The 19,071-nt window shown below is 51.1% G+C and overlaps 1 long non-coding RNA gene across 1 annotated transcript; it reads right to left on the reverse strand.

The window, feature by feature from the left end:
- Positions 1 to 281: 281 nt before the first annotated feature.
- LOC109498548 lies at positions 282 to 2,181 on the reverse strand. The gene is made up of 2 exons (XR_002740810.2): positions 2,023 to 2,181; positions 282 to 1,760 (listed from the first exon to the last, which is right to left on the reverse strand). It is a non-coding gene; the product is annotated as an uncharacterized LOC109498548 (long non-coding RNA).
- Between the last annotated feature and the right edge of the window lie 16,890 nt (positions 2,182 to 19,071).

A 19,071-nucleotide genomic window follows, 5' to 3' on the forward strand; every position in this document is an offset into this window, starting at 1 on the left:
TGGGCATGGAGCCTGTTTAAAATTTTCTCTCTCTCCTTCTGTCCCTCCTCCACTCATGCGCTCTCTGTCTCTCTCAAAATAAATAAATGAACACACACACACACACACACACAAAACTACATGAAAATACAAAGCATCAGGAATAGTCAACAAAATTTTAAACAACATAGTTGGAGGACTCACGCTAACTGATGTCAAGACTTACTACAAGCTATAGAAGTCCAGCTGGGGTGGTAGGGCCTTAAGGAAAAATACCTAATTCAGTGGAACAGAAGAGAGACTCCAAAAACACATCACTCATCTATATTCAACCGATGTTCAACAGAGGTGCCCAAGTAATTCAGTGAAGAAAAGAAAGCCTTTTTGACAAATGGCTTAGAAGTCAATGAATATTTATATGGGGGAAAATGAACTTCAACCCCTGACTGATGCCACATAAACATTAACTTCAAATGAATCATGCACTTGAACGTAAAGTCTAAAACTTTAAAACATCTAGAAGAAAACAGGGGTGAAAGATCTTGGGAAAAGCAAATATTCCTCAGGCCAACCCGACGCACTGCCGACAGTAAAGGAAAGATAAATTGGACTTCGTCAAAATTAAAAAATTCTGTCCCCCCAACCCCCATTTGGCAAAGCGCAGAGGTTGGCAATGGCCGAGTTTCTCTTCCGAAGCCATTGCTCTTCTCAGGTGACTCTCTAGCTGGCCGTGGGGCCGTACTTAAGTCTGCAGGCCTGGGGACAGCTTCCCTCTGATGTCAGTCTCGGGGCCCTTACCGTCCCTTGACCTGTGGGCTCCTTATTGACGCTCCCCCCTCCATCTCTCCTGAGAGCTGCCATTTGCTGGGAGGGACAGAGGCTGTGCCGTTGCTGGTATGAGGTCTGTCTGGAGACACAAACACAGGTCAGCCAGCAGTAGAAAGTTCAAATTCATACACGGTGGAGCACAGCCAGGATCAAAGGAAAGGGTTGCCCCTGGGAGCACTGGCCATCCAGCCTGGGGTTAGTCACTCTGGAAATGGTACAGAGAAACCTCAGAGAACTGGAAGGGACAGAAATGGGAAGTCACTATTAACGGGCTTCTTTAGGTCACCTCTTTGTGCTCTGCGTTATGCTGTCCGAACAGGAAATGTCTAGATTTATTTTCTGCCTTCTGTTTCAAGGGAAGTTCCTCTAGTCCTTGGATTATCGCAGGTGGACATCTCCCCGTCAAGAGCTGATTCCATGTCCAGGACTTGCCTTGTAGGACATTTCTTCTCTTTGTCTAACCTACAGCTTTCATGCTGTAGCCTGGATGACTTCCCACTTATTCAGCCTTTGAGGGAATCCAAATGAGCTGTTTTCCAACGTTGAGTCAAATTTTTGGTCCTCGTGACAGTTGTTGACATGTCAAAGCAGGATTTTACTCGTTGGGTGTCTTTTTCTTTCTCTCTTTCTGCTCATGTTTTAACACCTTTGATGCATTCGGAATCAAACGTATACACCTGGAAATGCTGGGTCGAACACCCATATGTCTTGGCTGCTGGGATTTCCAAAACCTTTGCCATGCTAACGTTCCAAAGAAAACGCTAGCCGGTGCAACTTTTCCGGAACCTATTGATTATGGAAACTTTCTGTAGCAGAGCTTTATTAATTCCACAAGGAACATCCTTGGGATCCTTAGTCATTGCTTGGATGGGTACACGGAGGCTTGGAACAATGTGATTTGCAGTCTCACTGTGAGTAGTGGCACATCAGGGCCTGCAACCCAGCTTAATCACCTTAAAAAAAAAGCAACGGGACAGTTAACTGTAAGTGGTAAGTGATAACTATTAGATCCTTCCCTTTTCTTGTCTTTGGCCCGGAGCCTCAGTTTTATCATCTGTCAAATGGGAGCACTAACCCTTGCCCTACAGTGTCTGTCGTGACACTTTTGGTTACAAGTGATGGCGAAACCAACTTAAACTGGCTTCGGCACAAAGTGACTGTCTTGGCTCACATAAAATTTAGGTGAATCCTGAATGCAGTCTCGACTCTTTTTACCTCTATAGTGGCTTTGCTCTAAGGCAGACCTTCCCCTGGGGACAGCAGGACCCCTAGCAGCTCCGGACTAATATCCTCCTAGCTCAGCCACTCGGCAGGTGGAGGACAACTCTTCCACCATCGCTGGAAAGTCTCAGGTCCCACTGCCTCTGCAGCAACTTGGGTCACATCTTGAGCCAATCAGCGCAGTCAGGGGAATGGGGCGCTCTGATTGGTCGGCTCTCCGTCACGTGATAACCAGGGCCTCCACCGAGCCGGCTCCGCTCAGGATTGACAACGCGCAGGTTGCTTAGCAACCAGCTCCTGTCTCCTTTCTGTCATCCAGGACTGGCAAAGCCGGGCCAGGGTCCCGAGAATCGAATTTTAGGGCTCAGTATCTGGTTTTTAGCCACTGCAGCTCCTTGGAAGAGAGGCAAGATGGCAGAGTGATTAAAACAGAAGCTATGAAGTTCAACGGACTGTGGTTTAAATTTCAACTGTGCCATTTACTCACTGGATTAAATGAACTCAACCTCTATGTGACTGATTCCGTCTCCTTGCCTATAAAATGGGACTAGTAATGCTCTGCACCTCTTGGGTTGTGAGGGTTAAGGGGGTGGCTTAGAACCACGCCTCCCCCATGGGGCGGGGCTCAGTAAAAGTGACCTGAGTGGTACCTTCTCCTTGGAAGAGGCGTCACTCACAACCCCCAGCCCCACCTCGCCGTGTCCACTCTCCCTTCTCCCTTCCTGGGACCACCCTGCAGCCCGGGGGGTGTGGGTATTCGGTCCGCGTTCTCTCACCACTAAAAGCCCCTTAGTGACTCCATCAAGCCCAGTGTCCCACGCCCTAGGTAGGTGCTCAAGAACTGTTTGTTGAACCCAGGAATCCAGGCCACTCCGGGCAGGACCAAGCCTTCGCTCGCTCTTCACAAGCCATGGTGAGGCACTCGCAACGAGAAGGCGTCCTCTCCGGGTCTCCAGAGACCGCCTTCGATGCAAAAAGGCGCAAAAGCTGGCTGCCCCCAGGCCTGCCAGACCCTTCTCTCTGAATGCAGGGGAAGCTTCCACCTGGTGAATAATTCACTTGCTGCAGTCAGCGGCTCCAAGTGCTGTGTTGGCAAAAAAGCAGGCAGCCTGCAGAACCGTTTCTTATTTTTGCCGGGCGAAAAGACCGGGGTCTTGAGTGCTTATGTTTCCAACCTGCTAAGTTCAGAGGCAATTAGCCGTTGGGTGCTTTTGCCCGTGAGCTCCTGTGCCCATGGCCTTGTTAGATGCACTCATCGCGGCCCAAACAAGGCAGCCAAAGATTTATGTCAACTCGCTATTAAAGTACAATTTTAACAATCCTTTAAAATGGCTGCGGCATCTACGCATAAACAGCACTCTATGTTAAGCCTCCCCTTGGGGACAGTAACCTGCTTCATTAAAACCACCATAATGAAGAGGCTCTATAAATCAGCGTCTTTTATACAAAAACATATGATCTAAACTCCTTCTGCAGCCCAGCCCTGATGCAGGCAGACACCTTGGGTGGGAGGCAAGAGCCCGACAGACAAGCCACGAAGGGGCCAAAGAGGCCAGCTTTCAACAGGTTAGATGAAGCCGGGTCTGCCAACCAAAATTTGTTTTCCCCAACATTAGCCTGTAACGTAGGGAAAAAAAAAAACAGACCCAATTTCTTTCCGTGACCGAATGTTCCCTCCGTGCGGGGCCGGCGGTGAGGTCACCCCAACACCTTTCTCTGTGACTCCGATGGGCTGGGGAGGGCCCACCCCCTCCCCCACCCCCAGATAGGACTTGAACCCCCGGGCCCAAATCGCCCACCTGCCAGATACTCAGCATGTCCCAAGCGTCACCCATTCACACACCCCCTCACGACTGTCGCTGGGGCCACCTCCGTGCCCCGCCTGCGCTCCTAATCAATCGTCTTCTGTAAACGGACTCACTTTTTCAAATTAAGCTTCGTTCGTGCAGTTATGGCTGTGAAATCATGGAGCTCGTCTCCAGGCTTTCTAGGTTTTCCTAAAATACATTATAATAAATACCTGCCTTAAAAATATGTCACGTTTACAGACATGGCATGTGAAATTATCTAGTGTCACCACAGGTCACCTACTTTTTGAAACGCTGAACTAACTCAGTACTCGAAAGGACTGGGTCCAAACAACTGCCTCCTAATGGGACTTGGCGTTTGCTAGATATTTTGATGGTTAAGGCTTGATGATTAAGTCCAGAGACTTGCTTCCCCTGGGTAGCAGATATGCACAGCGCCCCCTCCAGACCAGCTCCTGTGAACCCCGATTTAGGTGACACGGGAGCACGTGCCTGATAGAAAAGTCGTGTGGTGATGTCTTTGAAGTACACAAAGAAATAGATTATGGGATGGCAGGAACTTTCTGGAAAGGTAGAATGGGGTACGTTGGGACGGTGAGAAGAATAAAGTTGGAGTCCGTAAACCCAGGCCCCCGACTTCCAGCTCTGTCTAAATGCTGCCATCTCACCTGGACTGTCGTGTGAATCCCCTAACTCGTCTTCCTGTCCACCTTGGCCCCTACCCTGTGCTCTCCATTCAGCAGGAAGAGTGGTCTTTCCAACACATTAAATCAGATCGTCATATTTCATTATTCAAAATTCCTCCAGTGACTTCCACTGCTCGGAATCGAAGCCAAAGTCTTCACCATGGCCCACAAGGCCTTACGTGGTCTGACCCCCATCGTCCCTTCAACCAGCCCCTACCATTCCCCTGCCTCACCCACTTTGCTCTAGCCACACGGCTCTCTGTGCTGTTCTGCAAACACAGTGAAAAAGCTCCTGCAGGGCACCTGGCTGGCTCAGTCGGTGGAGCGTGTGACTCTTGATCTTGTCATGAGTTCAAGCCCCATGTTGGGCATAGAGCTCACTAAAAAAAAAAAAAAAAAAAAAAAAAAAAAAGACAAGACAGGAAAGGAAAAGAAAAGAAAAAGCTCCTGCCTCAGGGCCTTTGCACTTGCTGGGACTGCCCTTCCCTCTGCCAGAACTGCCCTTCCCTCAGGTGTTTATCTGGCTCATTTTCTTATTTCATTTCTGTAGTGGTTACCTCCTCCAAGAGGCCCTCCTGGTCATGCCATCTGAGAGAGCACCCTGTTGCTCTCTGCCTCCCTCTTCTTTATTTTTCTTCTCTCCTCCCCCCACCCCCACCCCCCACCCCGTGTGTGTGTGTGTGTGTGTGTGTGTGTGTGTGTTCTTAGAGCACTACACACATCACATTGAATATTATACTGGCCCATGGTGACACATTTGAGAAGTGGGTGGGGAGTGAGGGCTACTTTTGCTTTCCCTTCGAATTTTTCAAATTACAATTTTAGGGGCACCTGATGGCTTAGTTGGTTAAGCGTCTGACTCTTGATTTTGGCTCAGGTCATGATCTCACGGTTCGTGTGTTCGAGCTCCACATCAGGCTCCGCAGTGTTAGAGTCCCTGCTTGGGATTCTCTCTCTCTCTCCCTCTGCCCCTCTCCTGCTCTCTCTCTCTCTCTCAAAATAAATAACTAAGGTTAAAAAAAACTAAAAAAATTACATATACTATTCACATAATTAAGATCACTAGGGGAGGGAAAGAAAGAAAAAATGCCTGAAAACAAGCAGGTCTGGATAATAACCAAGATGTCCGGGCCTTCTGAAAAGGACTCTATAGATGGCATAGTTTGGAATGTTTTGGTTGAGACACCTGGGAAAGGACTCACTCCTCCCTGTGGGTGAATACTGAACATGACAGCTCGCAGGCCAGATTTCCGCTCTTATGTTCCCGATTCGCTTGAAGACAATGCCCGGCCCAGTGGGGGTTTTCCTGCCATAATGAGAATGCGTAACCATCATTCTTGTGGGATGGCGTGCCGTACAGGTGCCACCACACAGGCAGTTGGTCTGAGAGTGAAGCCATGAAGAGGAACACCGAGATCAGACAGACAGAGATTCAGGAGATGCAGCCTGAGCTCCTGGATCCAGCCACACCTGAAGCTAGCCACAGCTGAACTTCCAATTTTAATGAGACAAACTACCCTTTTTCTTTGCACAATCTTACTTGCTTTGGGTTTCTGTTCCTTGTAACAGAAAATTCTAACTGATGGGGAGCCAAAGGGAGAAGGATTCAAGCGGTGATATGTCAGTTTCTCCAGAAGAGGCCATCAGAGCACAGCAAGCCAGGCCAGAAAGCCTCTTCCCTCCAAGCTGCGGAAGCTCCTCAAGTCTGAGTGACGCATCCCCGCAAACGCCTCGTGACCTGCTCCAAGACACCCGAACCTTCGAGATGCTGGGTGTCGCGATCTCTTGAGAAAGTCCTGGGGCATGCACATGCTAGGAAGCTATGTTTTCTCTCTCTGTCCTGCCTCCTGCTCCCAGAGCACACAGTGGCTCCCTGTCATTGTTCACCTCGGCTGAGTGGAGGCAGTCCTGAGAAAAGCGGACCCCAATCCAGGAATGCCCCCGGATCCCTCGCTCTGGAAGTGACCTGACCGATGCAGGCAGAGCAGCCCTTTGGTCACTGTGGGCTCGGACTCTGCAGTGTGTTCTCGGAGACCAGGATTCACATGCCTGCACAGGCGGACCTCCCTGTCTGGGCTAGGGAGACGGGTGCATTCTCGGGATACATCTGCACCACCTTTCTGACCTGGACGGGCTTTCTATAATGTGACCGACTTCACAGGCTATTATCTCTTGGATGCTGGGCCCCCCGCTATGGTGGCGGGGCAGACTGGCCTTTGTGATTCCTTGGTCCACACTCCTGACTGCATGGATGCTGAAGCTGAGGCCCAAGATGGAGAATGTCTTGTCCCAGGTCATACAATTGCCCGAGGCAGAGTAAGATGTGACCCGAGCCAGGAGTCCCCGAGCAGTCTGTGTCCTGCTCTCCTGAGGGACTCTTGCTTCTCCTGGTCACAGACACACCCCTGCCTGTACAGACACCCCCTGGGCTCCAGGAGTGGGGGCGTAGTGTAGCACCATACATTGGCAATCACTCTTTGGCCTCAGATGTCGCAAAGTCCTGAGGCTATAGGTGGATAGCTGATGTTCGGGGACCCTGGGCTGGACAGTTCACTCCTAAAGGTGAAGCCCATACTCACCTGGGTGTCCCCAAGGCCTGGCAGAGTCCTGCACCCAAAAAGACTCACCAAAGCCTTGTCTGCATTCGATTAAGCCAGTAACACCCGGCCAGGGTCCGTGGCTGCGACGTCTCCCTGACCAAAGGACACCACGCGAACAAGGTCTCAGCTCCCACGTTTTCTCCTGCTTCTTAGTCTCCTGATGACAGAAGCCTAAAGGTCTCTGAGCATCACCCATACATAGGAATTTTCCTAATTTATTTGCCAATTTGCTGACAATTGAGGCTACTTATTGACCCATAAGTTCATAGGACCGGTTCCTCTGGGCTTTTGATATTTCCAAGTGACAATTTAAGGAGGCACGCCCATTTCATGGAGGGAAAGGCAAAGACGTTCATGGTATAAAATCCCTAGACCTCAACCTTGCAAATAGGGAGCAGGATGAGACCCTCCTCCGGTTGTGTCTGGCACTGATTCTAATCAGGATGGACGGGCACTCTCCACCCTGGGACTGGAAGGAAGCCTGGGATTAGCCAAGAAATCTTCAGCCCAGAGACATGTCAGAAGCGCGACAGAGACGAGCAGAAAAGAGGCGGTACGCTTTTCAGGAGCCCCGTCCGCCTGCCGGCTGCAGCGCCTGTGGGATCATATGTTGGGTTCCGGGGATGAGCATCACTGACCTGGCTGGATTTAGAGGTTCCGAAGACTCAGCCTCCCTTCCCATCCTCCACTCCTGCAAGGTGCCCAGCCACCTCCCAATGCCAGTTCAGCCACTGGGGAGGGTTGCCCGCTCCTTCACAGAAGGAAAGACTTTGAGGCACTGATCTACGAGCGCAGGGCTGTTGGGTGGGGCTGGCAGGTGTCACAGATCGCGAGGGACCCCAAACCCACTGCATCTACCCCCTGAATTCATCTTCAGAAATGCTCGCTCGAGGGTGCAAAGACGGGTGTCTATAGCAGGGAAAAATAACATTTCAGACTGGAACAACTCAGAATCCTCTGCCAGGACACCGGTTAAATAGTTCGGTGGCTAAGAGCACGGAGTCTGGGTTCAAATGCTGACTTTCCTACTTACCGGCAGAAACAAGTAGCACGGAGAACAAGTTTCTTAACCTCTTTGTGCCTCAGTCTTTGCATCTTTATAATGGAGGGAAGCACGTACGTATATTTTAAGGCTTCCCTCTGTCCTCCCTGATGTTCCCACCCCGCTTGCTTGCTTTCTTGCTTTCTTTCTTTCTTTCTTTCTTTCTTTTTTAAGGTTTATTCAGTTTTCAGAGACAGAGAGACAGAGCGTGAGTAGGGGAGGGGCAGAGAGAGAGGGAGACACAGAATCAGGCTCCAGGCTCCGAGCTGTCAGCACAGAGCCCGACGCGGGGCTGGAACCCACGGACGGCGAGATCACGACCTGAGCCGAAGCCAGACGCTCAACTGACTGAGCCACCCACTTTCTTATATCGGGATATTCTGTTGGTTTTCATCAGGAGTCAGTGGAGCAAAGATACAATCAGAGCCTCGTATTCAGCCTATTTGAGCCGTGGGTCCTACGCTGAGTGCTCGTTGCTCCCGAGAGAGGAGCTGGTGCTCAGTCCACCAGCCTGGTGGTTCAAGGTTAAAAGACAGGTGCAGCCCTTGCTCTCTTCTTGGCGAATCCCCCGAATACAGAAGGCGGAGTCTGACAACTTGTTGCCACCTGCCCTGCACAGCCTGGCCCAGACTTCATTAGCTCCTGCCTGGAAATGATGCTGCTTCTTACGTGGGGTCTCTGCTTCTGCCCTCCCGCCTGTGACGCCCGAGATCCTGCGGGAGCCTAGGTCGGGTCATGTCTCTCACCTTTTTAAGCCTCTAGACCATTTTTGTTCGTTTAGAATAAGGTCTGAAGTCCTCACTGCGGCCTGGTTCCGTCTCCCCAGATTCCCCCCCTGCACCGCCCCTCCACCCCCGCCCATCACCGTCTGACGTAACCCCCCCTCTTCATTTCCTACTTAGCACTTTTGTGTCTTCGAAATGATGGCACGCGTTCATTTTTCTAACACGACTCTCTGTCTCCTCCACCCTCGGAGAGGAGGGATCGTGTCTGCCGTATTCGCGGCTGCAGATCCAGGCCCTGGAATACCGCCTGGCAAAAGAAACCTTCAGAGGATATTCGTCGGGAAGAAATGATTCGGTCTTAACATCTCTTCGGAAGGCTTTGGGGGGATCTGAGAACAACTTTACGTGAGAAAAAGGAGGGAGAGTCTCACCCTTGCGAATCCGACCACAGTTCCCGCGTCTGGGCCTACGTCTGCTTACCAGCCCACGCGGATGTGAATCCGAGCCTTCTTCTGGCGTGGGGAGCGCTGTACGTCGGGGTAGACGCAGCCGGGGGTGTGCGCGGAAGTGCTCACCTCCCTGGGAGCCTTCTGCCTCTGTATCCTCATGTGCCAAAAACAGATACAAAAATGGGCCTGGGCCTTCAAAGGCCCCTCCAGCTCTGGGGTCTCCGATGCCCAGGTTAGGGAGGGCTGGGGTCTGCAGCCCACGTCTGGTGCCCCGGGCCAGGCTGGATGGAGCCAGGGAGACTGTGACCCCCGTCCCTGGCGCCCTGGCCCCCGAGCTGGTCCTCTGAGAACGTTCGCGGACACTAGCGATCTGCCAGCTGGGTTCCTCCGGGTTTCCTAGTGGGTGAGCGGTGGCTGGAGAGAAAGAGAGAAATGTTCTGTCAAACGGAGCCCTGAGCCCTCGAGGAGTCGGCTTCCGAGGGAATCTTCCAGCTCCGTCTTCTGGCCGAGGGCCAGTATCCTCTCCAGGTGCTGAGGGAATTGTGGCATGGCCGTGGGACATCTAGCTCAAGTAGGAAGCAATTACAGCAAAGCGTTAGTGGTGGAATTTAGGTGGTGGGGTGTAGAGCGCTCCTTGTAAAATGCGTTTAAAAGTTTTTCAAAATAAAATGTGGGGGAAAGATGACAGGAGGGTTTCCGCTCCCTTTCACCTAGTTTCGGGTTTTTCTTTCTAGCAAAAGATTAAAAAAAATTTTTTTTTAATGTTTATTCATTTTTGAGAGAGAGAGAGAGAGAGAGAGTTTGGGGGAGGGGCAGAGAGAGAGAAGGAGAGGCAGAATCGGAAGCAGGCTCCAGGCTCCGAGCTGTCCGCCCAGAGCCCGACGCGGGGCTCGAACTCATGAACCGTGAGATCATGACCTGAGCCGAAGTTGGACGCTTAGTCGACTGAGCCACCCAGATGCCCCTCTAGTAAAAGATTTAAAGTGGCCGAGCCAAGAACGCCTCCAGGATATAGGCAACCTGATATTGTGTTTATGGTGCAGACACCCCCTCGGCCCCACCCCCCATCTCATGGGGTCTTCTCTTCCCCATGCTTCTTCTCGTGGGTCTTGGCAACAGCCTCCAGCCCAGGAAGCTGTCTCTGTAACTACCTAGTGAGTCTGGAGTGTTCAGACACATCACTCTTGCTTCTGGCTTCTTCTGTGGGTCTGCAGAGAGAAATGGCCTCTCGGTGACCAATGAGGCCGGGCCCTGCACGCCACCTTGCGGAGGAACCCCTCAGAGGGCCGTGAGGATTCCCAAACCTGACACGAGGAGCAAAGAAGGATTTGGCAGCGGGAAAAAGTGGTCAAAGACAGAGCAAGTGGGCTGGTCTGACATGGAAGCTTCTATGAAGGTGTAAGAAAGGAAATTGCTACAGTGGGAGGGGAGTGTGGAGATGCCCCACGTGCTGGGGCCAGAGACCCTGCAACAGAGGCAAGGACCCTTCCAGGGAGGTGAGCGAGCCCTGCCACCATGTCTCTCTTCATCTTACAAGTATTTGTTGATGGCCAAATATGTACCGGGCAGGGAAGTAGGCACTGGCAATAGCAGGTTCCTGCCTGGACGACCACTGTCACCTTCCTCCCTTGAAGTCCTTTTCTTGACCCAGCAGCAGGAGGAGCCAGTTAGAATCCTGGCTGGCCACAGGGCCTTTGCACTTGCTGTTCCCTGGGTCTGCACTGCTCTTCCCCCAGTTGTCTGCCCAGCTCTCTCCTTCATCGTCTTCAGTTCCCTCCTCAGCAAGGCCCTCTGTGGCCACTCGATTCAAAATTGTAGCCTTCCTCCCACCCCTGCCCACCCCCATCCTCCTTGTCAGCACTTACCGCTATCTGACACGACACGTTTTATATGTTTATTTATCTTACCGCATTAGGATCTCTCGAAAGCACCGTGTGGGCTTTGTGCATGGCTGAATGTGCAACCCTAACATCGTGCCTTTGATAAATATATTTGAACTCCAGTACGTGTTCAAATATGTTTATTAAATGAGAAAAAAATTCTTTTCCCTCTGTTTTCAAGGGTAGTGTATGAAGAGATAATGTGAGGTATAGCAAGACCAACAGGACAGAAGCCACAGGGGGGCTGCACGTAGCCGGGGGAGTGGGAGGGGGGAGTGCTTCGAGGGACAGAGGCAGAGGCAGAGGGGGATCTGTGGTGAGAATCTTTATTGTGACCTCGAAAGGAGGGAAAAGAGTGGGGCAAGCAGGCTGGGGACTGGCTAGTTTGAGTGATCTCCCCGGGCTCTGGGGTGGAGAGGCTGTCCCTGGTTGTCTGGTACACCTTGCCTCCGGGTGGTTAGGGCAGGTGGATGGGGGCCAGGAGGGTGAGAGCCTGAAAAAGGAGGTGGTGGGGTGTGCGCTCTGGATTGGCTGTATGTGTTTGAAACACATCTCTAGGAACTGGCTAGCCCGGGAGGGGCAGTCCCTCCAGCGTCAGCAAGGTCCCAGATAGCAGAGCATCAGAATAAAAAAAAAAAAAGCCATGGCTAGTACAACCTTCTTTGGGTGATGGCGCTTTGGGGGCGCTGCTTCTCCCTTACTCTCCTTAGAAAAGTTGTCGGTAAAGTGGAACATGTGACCCAGGCTAAACCAATCAGCGCTTTCCATTCCTCTAGCCCAGCATTTGGCTCAGAGACAGTCATGTGACCCAGATCTAACCAATTAGAGAGAGGGACTCAGGCTGAGAAAAGGATACAGGGATGGGTCAGTGTGGGGGCTGAAGGCTAAACTAGGTGTGAGAGCCCCGTTTCCCTTTGTCTGTGATTGGTTTGTGTGTGGGTGTATCACTGGGGCCAGTTAAATTTGAATTTGAAACAAACAGAGAATAATTTTTTTTAGCGTATGTCCTAGTTTTAAATTCCAGACAGCCTATATGTTTATTTGCTAAATCTGGCAACCCTATGTATAACCCACAATGGGCCGAAAAGACATAAGGCAACATCTAAAGGGGATGTGGATGGGGCTGGCAGCTAGGTTCTAGGAAGTACTCTGATACTTGCTTAAGAGAGAGACAGTATAGAGTCCTGACATTTCTTTCTACCCCAGATGAGGATGTAATGGCTGGAACCATGCAGCTGCCTTGAGACCATTAGGCATTATGGTCTAATGGGGATGTTTGAGCAGAAGGATGGAAAGATTCTGGCTCCTTAATTACATCACTGTAATTCCAGTCCCAGGAATGTCCCTTGCTGTATTTATTATTATGTGAGGTAATGAACTGTCTCTCTTCTTAAGCCTGTGGTTCTCAATCTTGGCTGAACATGAGAAGCGCTTGGGGAGATTTAAAATATGCCAATGCCATACTCCACAGCAATTAAGTCAGAAATTGCTGAGGATAGTACTCAGGCACTGGTGGGTTTTTAAAGCGTCCCAAGTGATTGCTTGTTACTCAAAGTGTGGTCCCTGGACCCAAAGCATGGGCTTCACCTGGGAGGTTGTTATAGCTATCGTCCTAGACCTAATGATTTCATAGCTGCTGTTTAACAAGGAACCCAGGGGATTTGTATGCACATTAAAGTTTGGGAGGCACTGGCTTTAGCCGTTATTAATTATTTACTCTTTGCAGCTGTATAAATCTCTACTCACATTCAAACAGTCAGGACTCCAAGGTACTGAGAATCCCAGTCCGTCAGAGCTCCCTGTTCTCTGAAATAGATACACTGCATTCAGAGGTTGGGTATCTTCTGTGCAGTGGCCACCTCTGTCTGGAGCAGGCCACAAACAGCTTTGTGGGTGATCCAATTTTCACCAGAGTGGGAGCCACTCCTGAACTTCTGTATACTAGTAGCTTTTGCAAACTTTTAGCCAAAAAAATCCCCTCCTGTGGACGCTAAGGTGGGTCAAGTGACCCTGCGGACCCTGACTGTGAGCCGCTGAGGAAGGCCGTTGACAACATTCCCCCCCAACACATCTGGCTTCCACGTGGCCACACACATCTTGGGTACTGCTCTTGGTCCCCAGGGGATGGCTCCACCCATCAGCTCACACACAAGAGGCCTGCTTGCAAAATGCCTCTGGGGCTGGGACAGAGTTTAGCTGAATCTCCAGTAGGGTCGAGGTACACAAAGCCATGGGTCAAGTTTTTCAGAAGATCAAGGTATGAGTCAGAACCCAGGGCCATTGGGCAATGTGGACTCATGTTTCAAGGTCATGCTAAGTGAGCATGAAGTGGTTAGGGTGGGATGGTCTCTGGGTGGACAGAATGCCCTCCTTTTGAAGGACGATGTCTAAGAAGAGGTGATGTTTGTCCTTGGATCGGATGGGTTAGGGAGATTCCCCGTCTGGCTGGAATCAACATGATGGGGGAGCATGAGGCAGGCTGAAGGGCAAAAGTGCAAGCTAGCCGTACCCTCCCCCCCCCCGAGGTGGGATCTGTGTGATATTCCTCGGACACTCCCGGCTACCTAAGCACAGAGGGAAGAAAGGGGTTTAAGTGCTTGCCATGGTGATGTGGGAAACTAAGGCAAATGAAAAATTAAATTCCCTGACTGTCTACAGCCCATTGACAAGTCCTTGAGACGGGCAGAGTGACTTCCCTCTAGGAGCTCAGCTGCCTCGAGGATGACACTTGGCTGGGGGCGAAAGAGAACCTTAGCTTAACATCGTCCCAACCTCGAGGACCCTGTCAATCGACTTCCTTTATCTCAGCCGCTCCAGGATATATGCTGGCAATGATGTTCCAAGCTTCTGCTCGCCCCCCACCATGCATCTGAAGGGTCTCATGACTGAGGTTTTACTAAATGGTGATAAATGGTGTTTCCCTAGCAACGGCTAGCCCCTCAAGGTCCCGGAAACCTTGCTTCCAAAGTACTTTACAGATTTACCCAATCCCTGACCCCCTGCTAATCTGAGGGTAGGTGATGACCCCAGTGCAGCTCCTTCTTGGCCATCGGCTCCCCCATCACCCCAAAACGTCATCCAACAGACTGGAAACAATCCCCGTGTTGCTGTGTGAACACTTACACTCACCAGTTCCAGACCGATGGAGAGAAAAGTCATCCCCAAATCAGGGTGAATGCCTTTTAAATATCAGCGGATGCCCTCTGTATAGATTTGCCTTTGCAAATATATGAACTGGGTCTTCAAGATCATCGAATGGGAGCCACATCCTGGGCAGATAGACACGCAAAGGCTCATGTGGCCACACACACATGCACGCACACACACACATAGGCACACTGTCATCCTCTAAGCCAGGCTTTTCCTAGTTAACTCATCACTCAGCCAGTAAGCTTGGGAACTTAACATGTTATTAATGTCCCAAAAGAACTCAAATTCAAAAAAGGAAAGCAAACAAGGCAGCAAATATACCCAAAGACTAAACCTTACACCCACCCCTCGTCTGTGGAAGGTACATAAACGTGGCCCAAGGAAGGCACATCCTTCGTGTGCAAATGTCCAGCGAGCCCTTTGAGCCGCTTATTAGAAGACTAATCTGCACCCCCGGACGGGCTGTTTTGAGGAGTGTTCTGTCCTCCATGAGGTGGGACAGGCAAAGCCGGAGGAACCTCTCTTGCCAGGTGAGTGGTCTCCAGTCTCTCCTCCCCACCCCCTTTATAAACGCATGAATGGCTTTAATTGAATTACAGCCGTCCAGCGGGTTCTGTGATGGGTGGCCGGGATGCAGGAAGAAATCCCCCTCACTATTAACTGCCAGATGAGAGTAACTCTGGCCGCTCTGGGGAGAGACGCCCGTGTCCTCCGGGGAAAGCCCATCCTACCTGCTTCTCTGTCGCCAGAGACCCCGCGGGAGAGCAGGCTCCCAGCTCTGCCCCGAAGGAAGGGAGGGCGGCCCTGCGGGACAGAGGCAGGGGCAGGTGGAGGGGGCCAGGGCCGGCCTCCCCGCAGGCACAGAGGTGCAAACACCCAGATTCAAGCGTAAGCTGAATCTTAGGAGCAAACTGACGCTCAGAGAGGTAAAGGGTCTTGTCCGAGGTCATAGGCTGGCAGGTGGAGTTTGGACCCAGAGAAAGCTGTACTTGGGTTTGGGACACAAACCCTTTCCACTGCACCAGTGTCCTGGAGGTGCCCCAACCCTCATGGGTTCAGGGGTCAGATCTGACTTTTAACGCCTTTTATGTTGGGTCCTAGATGAGATTTTGTTAGGAGAAAAGTGCCTGAGTGTGCATGTGGAAAGGGGCCGGAGGGGGGTTAGGGTTGTCAGAGAAAATGCAGGGATCCCAGTTACATTTGAATTTCGGATGAACAACAAATAATTTTTTGGTGTAACCAGGTCTCATGTAATATTTGGTAATACACTAAAAAATTATTCTTTGTTTATCTGAAATACAATGTTCTTTTTTGCTCTTAGATCTGGCAAATCTGTGTATACACGTGTGTATAGGGGCAAATAGTTTTGAAAACCATCCTGTTACCACACTGACTTCCTTCAGGCCTCAAGTTCATGACTCTCCCTTCCCCAGACTGAGCCTTGCCCACAATTTTCTGTTCCGTCCCTTCCTCCGCATCAAGGAAACACAATAACTGAGGCAGGGCAGGCAGAGTCAGTAGAAGGGGTCTGTGGGCTGGGCTGAGTCCCAGTGTCCCTTGATTACCTGGTTATTCCCCCCTGGCCCCCGCTGTTGACTGTTCAAAAACCACCATGGGGATGTCTGTGTGTTTTACCCCTTATCCTTCCTTAGGGAGAGGGGACAGATCTGGTTTGTGAGTGCCTCTGGGATACCTGCGTGTATGTGCATGTGTGTGTGTGTGTGTGCACGCGCGCAGGTGAGTGCTTTGTACGCGTGTGAGTGTGCGAGCACATGAGTGTGCAGCCACGTGAGTGTGCAAGCACATGTGTGTGCACTCACTGTAGGCACAGGCTGTGAATCAGGTTTCAGGTGAGGGCTTAACTCTCCAGTTCAGGGGCTCGCAGAGCCAAAGGGTCTGCAAAGCGCCCTCTGGCCACATCTCATTCCCATGATTCACAGCGAACTCCGTGGTCCTCGGGGTCAGAGGCCTCAGCCTAAGTTTTCCAGCTTCCTTCCAGGCAGGACCCCTCTTGGCCCCATTTGGGAGCTCAGTGTCTGCCCGGAAGGAAGATTTGAGGGGGTCTCAAGCGCTCAGATGTCCCCCAGCCTGGAAAGTCACTCAGTCGCTGAGCCGGAGCCTGGGTGGGGCCTCAGTGTGATTCTTGGGACCTTCTGGCCTCCCGACAGCCCAGCTCCTGCCCGTCTCCCACCACACTGCCTGGGACAGCCTTTCTGCTCTCGGGTCCCTCATCATCCTGATGGATCTCTCACCGTGAACATCTTGGCTGGATAATTGGCTTTTCAGGCCATTGCTGACTCCCCGCCCCTTTGCCGGTTTAACCTCAAGGGAACCTTTCTCTGGATGAATATAAGTCTCTTTTTTCCCCCTCTGTGTTTTTCTTGGAGGCATTTTGCAGAGAATACCTGACTTATGCCCCGTGACAAAACTAATTGCTGGTGCTGTGTGTATCTTTCCATTAAGAGGCTGAAATACAATCTGGACCATTTTCGTCCGAGCACTTTCTGCTAAGTATGGGTTGGAGCTTGGACCAGATGGGATTTTATGAGCGTGGTAAAAGTCAAGCTTGCAATGTGTCTCAATCAAATCGATGTGTAAAGGAGAAATGTTAAAGGTAGGGAAAATGTGGCTGGGGATGCATTTGGATGCTCCAAGCACAGGGGCACAGAATAGGGACACAGGTGGCTTTAGTGGCTCTTGAAATTGAGCCAAACCTTGTTTCCAGAAGCGCTGTGGAGACTGGCTCTCTTGGGGCCTTGTGATCAAACTTAGCTCCGGAGCAGGGACAGTCGTATACGACTTTTATCACAAAATCCCAGTGTCATTCAGCATTGTACATGCCGTGGTTAGTTCTGCCCAAGATTTCGGTTAAACCCAAGCTGTCCTGTTGGTAGAAAGGTAATTACATTAGAGCAACACTGTTTATAGTCTTGAGATGTTATGATTATGAAAAGTAACAACATGAACTCCCATTAAGTCAGAAGAAAGTTAATCGTGTTTCGTGCCGTCTCCCTGGGCCAGTGCGCTGGCGTCGACGTGATTTATTCCAGCAAAATGACTCATCTTTCGCTGTACACACACATTTTCTCCCTTAATTACGAATAATTGTATCGTGTAATTTATACTAACGCCCAATGCCTAAAAGTGTATGTTCAGGAATAAAGAGCTAGTTTGGGAGGGGGGAGGGATTATACAAACAGGTGTAATTGCAGTCTCCTGGGGGCTGGAGACCTGTGAGATGCCATCGGGCTTCTCCTCAGTGGGAGTCAGTCCGGCAGCCTCCAGTTACTGGCAACTGTCTTGCATTTTGTCGAGTCGCTTAACCATCCGCCAGGAGTTGTCTCTTGGGTAAGTGGACGAGGAGGACTAAGCACATGGATTTCACTACGTGATGAAACAGACACACGGGCAGCATGAGCCCGTGAGTCGTTGAGCGTTCAAGTGAGTAACGCAGCCTCGCGGCACAAGGGCACGTCTACGTGGAGAAGGCGAGCCTGTGGGTCTCTGCTGGATGATACTTTCCAAAGGGGACGAGCAGGGTCCACGTGACCGTGAGTGCAAATCCATTTAGTCTCTCCCGACAGCACACCTCGTTTACCATCACCTGCCTGAAAATTCACTTGTGAGCTGATCCTTGTGGGTGGTGATTTCCTAAGAGCAGAGCAGAGCTCTGGTGCCTGGCTCATGGAAGGGGCGCAATGTGCGTTCATTGAATCAGAATCGGAAACACACTGTCCTGGGCGCCGGGAGACACTCCTCCATAGTCTGCAAAACTGAACTGTGAAAATCCAGGGCAATTGGTCCTCATGAATCTAATTCCCCACCATCAACCAAAAAGGTTCCCCTGTCGATAAAGGGGAACGCCTGCTGGCAGCTGCATTCGCTCGGGTTCATAAGGAATCACGAGCTGGGCTACGGGAGCTCTCGGTGTCGTCTGCTGAGACAACACGGGGATTGAGGGCTTGTTTCTTTGCCTCGAATTGGGGACCACACCCCATGGGCCATTAATAGACTATTGGGGACCGATGGCCGCAGTCTGTCTGCATCTGCCTGGGTGCACGCAGCAGCAAAGACCCCCAAACAAGGGTTGTTCCTGAGTTATCCCCCCGGCAGCGTGCGGGTCCCGCAGGGCATTTCAGAGCAGGAAGCCAGGCGTCCCCTGGTGGGGAGACGTGGAGAGAGAAACCACATGGGCTGCTTTGGGAGACCTGTATCCCCGAGACTGATGTGACCTCCGTGGCCCTGTGTCTTGGGACTGCCCACACGCACCCAAGGAAGGTGTTTTGATAAGGAGTATCAGAGCATGTAGCAGCCCCGCACAGCTTTGGGGAGATGCTCATTTATTCATTCATGCAACAAACGTTTAGTAAGTTGTTCGGCACTAGACCACAGCAAGCATCAGTATATAGAGTATGATCTTCTTTCAGGGTTGCCAGATAAAATACAGGACGCCTAGTTAAACTTCAATTTTAGATAGACAATTTTTTAGCATACATATAAGTATGTCCTGTGCTAAACCTGGTGACCCTATTCACCAGATCAGACCAGATCTGAGTTTCTCATCCTCAGCCCTATTAACATTTGGGGCTGGATAACTTTTTGTTTGGGGCTGTTCTATGCATTGTAGAATGTCTATCAACGTCCCTGGCTTCTACCTGCTAGATGTTGGTAGTAACTCCCCGCCCCCCGCCGCCCCCCAGCTG

This window comes from Felis catus, chromosome A3 (genome assembly GCF_018350175.1).
Source record: "Felis catus isolate Fca126 chromosome A3, F.catus_Fca126_mat1.0, whole genome shotgun sequence".
NCBI lineage: Eukaryota > Metazoa > Chordata > Mammalia > Carnivora > Felidae > Felis > Felis catus.